Below are 7,972 nucleotides of genomic sequence, written 5' to 3'. Positions count from 1 at the left end.
GTTCGGCTAGAAACACAAAACATAATGAGGCATCTGTACCAGCTACTCCTCGGTAAATGTATCTGCCGGTAATATCTATCGATCGCATGGATCTGCCGCGTATGATTCAGTTCATTGACCAGGAAAGGGTGTTTACTAACAACGTGCTCATCTATCAAGAAGCACAAGGAAGTCTTAAGAATCTTAGGTCATATTTCGGCTATCTCTGTAAGCTTGTATGGATTTAGCATGGTATCGCTTTGATGACCAAACTAAAGCTACATATATCAACTGCGCTCCCAACTCAACTGTAAGACAGCAAAACATGTACGTGCCATAGGGCTACCTGAAGGAAGCTGAAAATTCTACATGCATCGTCTGTGATCAATACTATTCAACAACTGGCGGGACCAAATTACGCTCCGGGAAATGCTATCAGGAAGGAAAAAACAGAAATGAATTTAATGGTACTGCTCATAAAAGTAGAGTTCAGATGGATGAATCATCTGAGCCATACTTCGTGAGCCTCCTGTTCTTTGACTTGTGGTACCCACACTGTGTCGATAACATCCCCCATGAGAGGCAACAAAAACTTATAATGAGCCACTCTTCCTTAAAGGCGGGAAAATTATATTATTTAGTATTGTAAAACCGTGGGGAATTCAGTACTGCTAAAAGCGTTTATTTTTTAAAATTGTAAACGCTAAGTAAAATAACAGCTGATTAACAACCTTTATCCTGCATTAAAAGTTGACAATTCTTTTTCAGCAGCTACTATACGGGCTTGGAAATCCAACGGATTTCTTAACATTTATCGTGCAACTGTTCGAAAAGAAACGTCGACCTGAAAAGCAAAAGAGGCCTAAAATATTTTGGCGAAAGCGCAGATGGTCCCTGTAGACAAAGCTGGGCCCGGAGGAAAGGTATACTCGGGCGTAGACATAACTGATAAGAGTGTTATGCATCGTAATTTAGTATGGCAACATCAATCATCTGGAATATTGTTAACCACAATGAAGAATAAGTCGTGTAACTTGCGAATCTGAAATAGTTTGGCATGTATAATATGCACTGCATTGCCAACAAGTTTTGGAACAATAATATCAATGATGAGGAACATCGAACAGGAATAATTGAAATATATTAACATGAAGATGAAATTGTCACAAAAGATCCTAATTTTGTTCCTGGAGCCACACAGAAATCTAAATATTTAAACTGTCTTCTGTAATTGGAATAATAGTCATCGACTTCGGCTGCCGTTACACTGCCTTGTAGAGACCTCTGTCTGTAGAATGCAAAATCCAGCTTGTAAGATGCAATTTTATTAAGGCCTGTGATTAGCAGCCCGCATGCACTCCCAATCATTAGGGTGTTGTTGCGCACACGAAATCCTCCTGACATACACGCGAAAGTAGCTTGACATTACTTTTTAAGTGGTTATTTCTTTTGTAAATACTGTACGAGATACATTTTAAAATCATAAACATGTTGCGCTGTTGTTTTGATAACGTGCGAGTTATAAACAGTACAATGCTTGCTGTGGATGTGTCCTCAGTGACAAAGAGTTTCAAAAGTCACCTCATTATTAGGAGATGATTTTGCTTTTAACTACCTGGCAAAAAACCAACCCAAACTCGATGGAAGGGTATCGTCGAAGTGTTCGGTTGTTGTAACATCTGGCTTGTCGCTGCAGCGGTGAAACAATGTTCCGATATTTGTATTTTTGCGGGTAGGGATACACAGTATGGCATACAACTGGCTAAGCTTTATATTCCAGTATTTTCAGGGTACAACGAGGCTTTATTTATTAGATGTTGTACTCCTTGTATTTTGTATCCCAAAGAGAAGGCAAGGTATTAAGGACATTTAACAATAAAAGCAGAAAAATGCTGGAAATATTCAGCAGGTCAGGCAGCATCTGTGGCGGGTGAAACAGAGTTAACATTTCATCACAACTGGTGAACGGCATTTATACGTGTTAACGGAGCTGGCATGAGTTGAAACGTAAGTGAAAAATGTTCCGATTGTACCAAATAGGCGGTGTTTTTTACGTCGTGAAATTAAAGTGTGTGCAATTGGAGCCAGGTTTCGTGCACAATCGCTGCTATAAGATGTACGAATGGACTATTATGAAGTGCTCAACCCGAACGCAAACTACCTAGACGGACTCGCTTAAGGGGAAACAATGTCTAAAGTCAATTGAAGATGCCTAACATGTGACTGTCTGACTGAAAGTACATTGTTCTGTCAATGGGACAAACATGCTCTCCAGAGGTTTGATGTTTCAGAAACTGAAAACAATATTACTGTTTGTTGGGCATTTATAAAAGCTGCGCAGAATGTAAAATGCAAACTATTTGGCTAAGAATTAATTTCGTGCAATAAAAATGAAGAAAATTGGTAGATTGTACATAAACGCATTTAAGGTAAAGCAACTACATGAAAACAGCAGTGTAAACTAAATTTATCATTTCAGAACATATTTCAAACCGCTTACTTGTGTATAAAGCAACCAATTGATTATAAAGGCAGTCCAATGTATCAATAACTGATACAGTTCAGCGCAGCAGTAAGAGTGCTGCTCACATGATGATGTGGCAATGAAACATTGACGGCTGCTGGCATCACAGGTGTAACAGAGGAACTATAGGATTTCGGCTACACACACTTATGTCGATTTGAGATCAAATTCAATTGTAAAATGAGTTAATATTATTATGTGCTGTTGTCTGAAGATTACAATTGCACACTTCTAAATATAAATACTTTTGAAGCAGTCCAGCTTTAAGAACAGTTGCTGCAGTTATTGGTTGGGACACTTTGTGTCGCTGTCTACCAATAATAAGCTGAGGCGCTACGAGAGATCTACCCCCTCCTCCGGCAGGGAAACACAGAGCAGACTCGAAGAGAGAGAAAGAGAGAGACAGACTGTGCCTGCGTTTGAGCTGTGCGGCCGTGTTCAGAAAAAGTGCTAATTGATTTTGTATTTCTCGGTTGAATTTTAGTATTTAGATGCACAATCGACTTACCATTTTTGTGGCAAAGGTTAACATTTGCGATTGGGAGATTTTTACCAGGAAATCCAGCCCAGAACAATGGCGAACACAATCAGCAGTGGGGCGTCTTTTATTTTCCTGCTCTGTGTGTCGGACCTGGTTTCGGGACAGATTCGCTACTCGATTCCCGAGGAGTTGGAACACGGGGCCTTTGTTGGGAATCTCGTTGAAGATTTAATGCTAAACGTTCGGGAATTATCGGCTCGCAAGTTTCGGCTGGTCTCCGATGATAGGAAGAAATACATGGAGGTAAATCTGGAAAATGGGATCTTATTTGTTAATGAAAGAATCGACAGGGAACAGCTTTGTAGACAAAGCTCTACCTGTTCCATTTCTTTTCAAATAGCGCTCGATAAACCATTGGAAATGCATCGCATTGCGGTGGAGATACTAGATATAAATGATAATTCACCTAGTTTTTCAAAGGACGAATTTGCTTTGCGGATTATTGAGTTTATTGCACCAGGGACGCGCTTTCCTCTCGAGAGCGCGCACGACCCGGACGTGGGCACGAATACAATCAGAACTTACGAGGTCAGTTCAAACGAGCACTTCGGTCTCAAACTGCAAACAAGACGCGATGGGAGTAAAATTGCTGAGTTGTTGTTAGAGAAACCATTGGACCGTGAGCAACAGTCAACATTTCATCTTGTACTGACGGCCATTGATGGTGGAAATCCCCACAGATCCGGCACTGCTCAGATTATCATATCTATTATGGACGTGAATGATAACGCGCCTGTATTTGACCAGGAAATATACAGGACTAATGTATTAGAAAACGCTCACCTAGGTACGTTAGTGATAACAGTCAATGCTGCTGATTTAGATGAAGGTACAAATGCTGAACTGACATATTCTTTCACCAATCATGTTTCTCAAAAGGCCCGCGAGTTGTTCAATTTGGACCCGAGAACTGGAGAGATTAGAGTTGAAGGAGTACTGGATTTTGAAGAATCAGATGTGTATGAGCTTGACGTAGAAGCTGTGGATAAAGGTCCATATGCAATGGCAGGACATGCGCAAGTTATTGTCGGGCTAATTGATGTGAATGATAACGTCCCTCATGTAGAGGTGACCTCGGTATCCAGCACAGTCTCGGAAAATGCGCAGCCTGGAACCGTGATAGCTGAAATCAGTGTAAGGGATACAGATTCTGGCGAAAATGGGCAAGTACAGTGTGAAGTTGATATGAATATTCCATTTAAACTTCAGAAGTCTTTGAGCAACAACTATAAACTGGTTACAAATCGTATTTTGGATCGGGAAACGGCCCCACTGTACAACGTATCTATTTGCTGCTGGGACAGAGGATCTCCTCCTCTTGCAACAAGTAAACAAATATTGGTTTCAGTTTCTGATGTAAACGATAATGCGCCGAAGTTTACGCAGTCCTCATATAATGTGTTTGTGATGGAGAACAATACACCTGGTGCTTCTATATTTGCCGTTACGGCTTTGGATTCAGATGTGGATCAGAATGGAGATGTTTCGTATTCAATGCTGGACAATCAGATAAAATATGCGTCTGTGTCTTCTTATATTACGATTAAATCGAAGAGTGGGAACATTTTTACGCTGCTTTCATTTGACTATGAAAAACTGAAGAATTTCCAGATCCAAGTTCAAGCTAAGGATGCTGGATCTCCCCCACTGAGCAGCACTGCCATCGTGAATGTTATCATCTTGGACCAAAATGACAATGCGCCGGTTATTGTTTCACCTTTAACCTGGAACAGTTCGTCAGCCGTGGAGATTTTGCGCCAATCCCTATACCCAGGGCACTTGGTCACCAAGGTAATCGCAACTGATGCCGATTCCGGCCAGAACACACGGCTTTCCTTTCAAATTTTGGAAGCCACTGATTCCAATCTCTTCAGTGTGGGGCTTGTCTCTGGAGAAATCAGAACAGTCCGAAGTTTTAAGGACCAAGACGCCACCACACAAAGGGTGGTCATCATGGTGAAGGACAATGGACAGCCGAGCCTCTCCAGCACGGCCACAATCTTCTTCTCAGTGTTGGCCAACATTACTGAAAAACTCTCCGTACAAAGTCACCAACCCAGAAATGCTAGGCACTTTTCGAACCTGAATGTTTATTTAATCATCATTTTTGGGTCAGCTACCTTTATATTTCTTGCAACCATCATTTTTCTGGTCGTGCTAAAGTGCAAACAGGACAAGAATACACATCATTACAAGCTCACAAGTTGTTGTTGCTGCAGACGGAGCAATTCGAATGATGCCTTTAATCGGAGAGCTGCCCGAAATGAATTTTTAAATGATTCTGGAGCTGGTCAGACGCTTCCCATTTCTGAAAATTATCACTACACTGTCTGCTTATCTCCAGAATCATCCAAAAGTGATTTCTTTTTCCTAAAACCCTGCGAAGCAACCTTACCTCTCAATGATTTGAATGTTCATGATAACAGTGTGAGGAAATAAGAAATAGGAAATTTTATGCTGGGGATAACTGGTAACAATTTGCTGTCGTCGGGCGTTGATCTATTGTGCACTGCAATTCAAATTCATGTATGCGTGTGAAGCCCACGCGATGTGTATATATTGTAGTAGTGATGCCTATTTGCTATATGCCAGCGTTCTGAATACCCTCAGTGGAACATAATTTATTAGCGTTCGCTTAAGTACCTGACTGCTTAGTGGTTATAAATTCTGTGTTGCTGAAGTCCCTGTACCTTTGGAACCAATATTTCCCTCCAATGGACCTATTGTAGACGATGACAGTGCTAAACGTTTTCTTTTCAAAAACTGTATTTCATTAAAATGTACGATTTTAGATTAGAAAATGGGGAGAAGTGTGCAATTTTTCAATAAATACCAGCCGCTTAATATTTTCACATTTTTCCTAGATGACTTACATTGCTTTTGTATGGACTAATTTGAATTTTAAGTAGACGATCAAATCAATCATGATTTTTGCTTCTGTCAAGGTGCAGTCAATGCTTAAAACCATAGGCGCAGCTTATGTTTTCTGAAGCGACCAGCTTCTTTTATCTGCAATGAACGGATGTCTCTTTGGGCGTTCATTTCAAAAAAAATGCTTATCTTGGAGGAATAGTGCAGCAAAATATTTCAATGGCGCATCACCCTGGGATAGGAATGTCAGTCATCCAAACTTGACAACTTTGGAACTTTGTTTCGTCAGAGCTTAAGCTGATTTTTATTTTATTCGTATGTGGGATCTGGGCGTCGATTGCAAGGCCAGCATTTATTGCTCATCCCTAATTGCCCTTAAGAAGGTGGTAGTGAACCGCCTTCTTGAACCGCTGCAGTCCATGTGGTGAAGGTACTCCCACAGTGCTTACAAACTAGTGCAGTGAAATTATTGGGGGAATGGTAATAAATAAGAATTTCAATTTGCAACGTATTATTAGTAAAAATTTGTAATTAGTAAGGCAAAGCGTTGCAAGTTGTTCAGCCATGATCTCCAATAAGGGTCTCCAGCTTGAGGCACTAGGCCACGTGTGGCCTAGAGCCATGGCAATCCGGCTCTCAAACCCCAAGCAACTCAGTCCTGTGTGTGGTTATATTTCTTATTAGTTGTTTCGTCCTGTTTGTAGCTTTTGGACCTGAAGCTTTTTAAAAAGCTGCTTTAGAATCATCTCCTATTGGTTGATAAAGCTGACTCATAACACCAAGATGTGTTAGAACTAGTAACTTGGAAATAAAACAAGCCATGGAAATATGGAAGCAAAACTTCATATGTGATCCTGAAGGCGTTATGGTACACACAATGCGGCAGCACAAGACCAGAACGTGGACGCCCTGAAGTACGAACATAATTATGGCATTATGAAGCATCTTGAACATTTTTGACCGAAAGAGAAACAACCGATGAAAGTTTGGATAAACAAAGCATTCTTAACCTATAAAGGAAATTCACCATATTTTGCAGCAATAATTGTTAATAATTATCATCACACAGCCATGACAAACATATTGTCATGAAATGTACTTGACGATGAAAAATTTCACAAAAGATTCCAATTTCGTTTTTCCATTAAATACTATTTTAATTGTCTAAAACTCTGCCACTCGCTCGGCGAAAGTACAATCTTGTCAATTACTTTACTTTTAGAATGCTTTTATGCTATCTTTAGCCTGTTTATATGACCTAGTTGCAAGTAGGAACATATGACAACACGGGCAAGAAAGAACTGTTTTTCCCATTGAACCTCTGTCGTACATTCATCACGGGACTAGGCATCATGGGCCCACTGTTCCCTCCCGCCATCAGCCATGTGATCTCCTGGACGAGGTAAAACCCTAGCTAAAAATCAAATCTAGGCCAATACGAGGGAAACAAATCTCTAAAGCTATCAAATTCATTTCAGGAGATCACAGTGACCATCAAGCATATTATTTTTTATTTGTTCTGGGATGTGGGCGTCGCTGGCAATGTCAGCATTTATTGCGCATCCCTAATTGCCCATGAGAAGTTGGTGCTGAGCCGCCTTCTTGAACCGCTGCAGTCCCTGTGGCGAAGGTACTCCCACAGTGCTGTTAGGGAGGGAGTTCCAGGATATTGACTCAATGACATTGAAGGAACGGCGATATATTTCCAAGTCAGGATGGTGTGTAACATGATGGTTAACTTGGAGGTGATGCTGCTACCATGCACCTTCTGCTCTTGTCCTTCGAAGTAGTAGAGGTCACGGGTTTTGGAGGTGCTGCTGAAGATGCCATGGCGAGCTGCTGCAGTGCATCTTGTAGATGGTATACACTGTAGCCACGGTGCACTGGTGGTGGAGTGAGTGAATGTCTAAGGTGGTGGATGGGGTGCCAATCAAACGGGCTGCTCTGTCCTGGATTGTGTCGAGCTTTGTGAGTGTTGTTGGAGCTTCACTCATTCAGGCAAGTGGAGAGTATCCCACCACACTCCTAACTTGTACCTTGTAGTTGGTGGGAAGGAT

General features: G+C 41.2%; 1 pseudogene; it reads left to right on the top strand.

Moving 5' to 3' along the window:
- The first annotated feature begins 2,910 nt into the window (after positions 1-2,910).
- On the top strand, positions 2,911-6,265 carry LOC147114320 (protocadherin-10 pseudogene; annotated as a pseudogene).
- The last annotated feature ends 1,707 nt before the right edge of the window (positions 6,266-7,972 follow it).

The sequence above is a fragment of the Somniosus microcephalus genome, chromosome 8 (genome assembly GCF_052327205.1).
Source record: "Somniosus microcephalus isolate GS21.2 chromosome 8, FLI_Smic_1.0, whole genome shotgun sequence".
Taxonomy (NCBI): Eukaryota; Metazoa; Chordata; class Chondrichthyes; order Squaliformes; family Somniosidae; genus Somniosus; species Somniosus microcephalus.
This window is presented reverse-complemented; position numbering and strand designations above follow the sequence as displayed.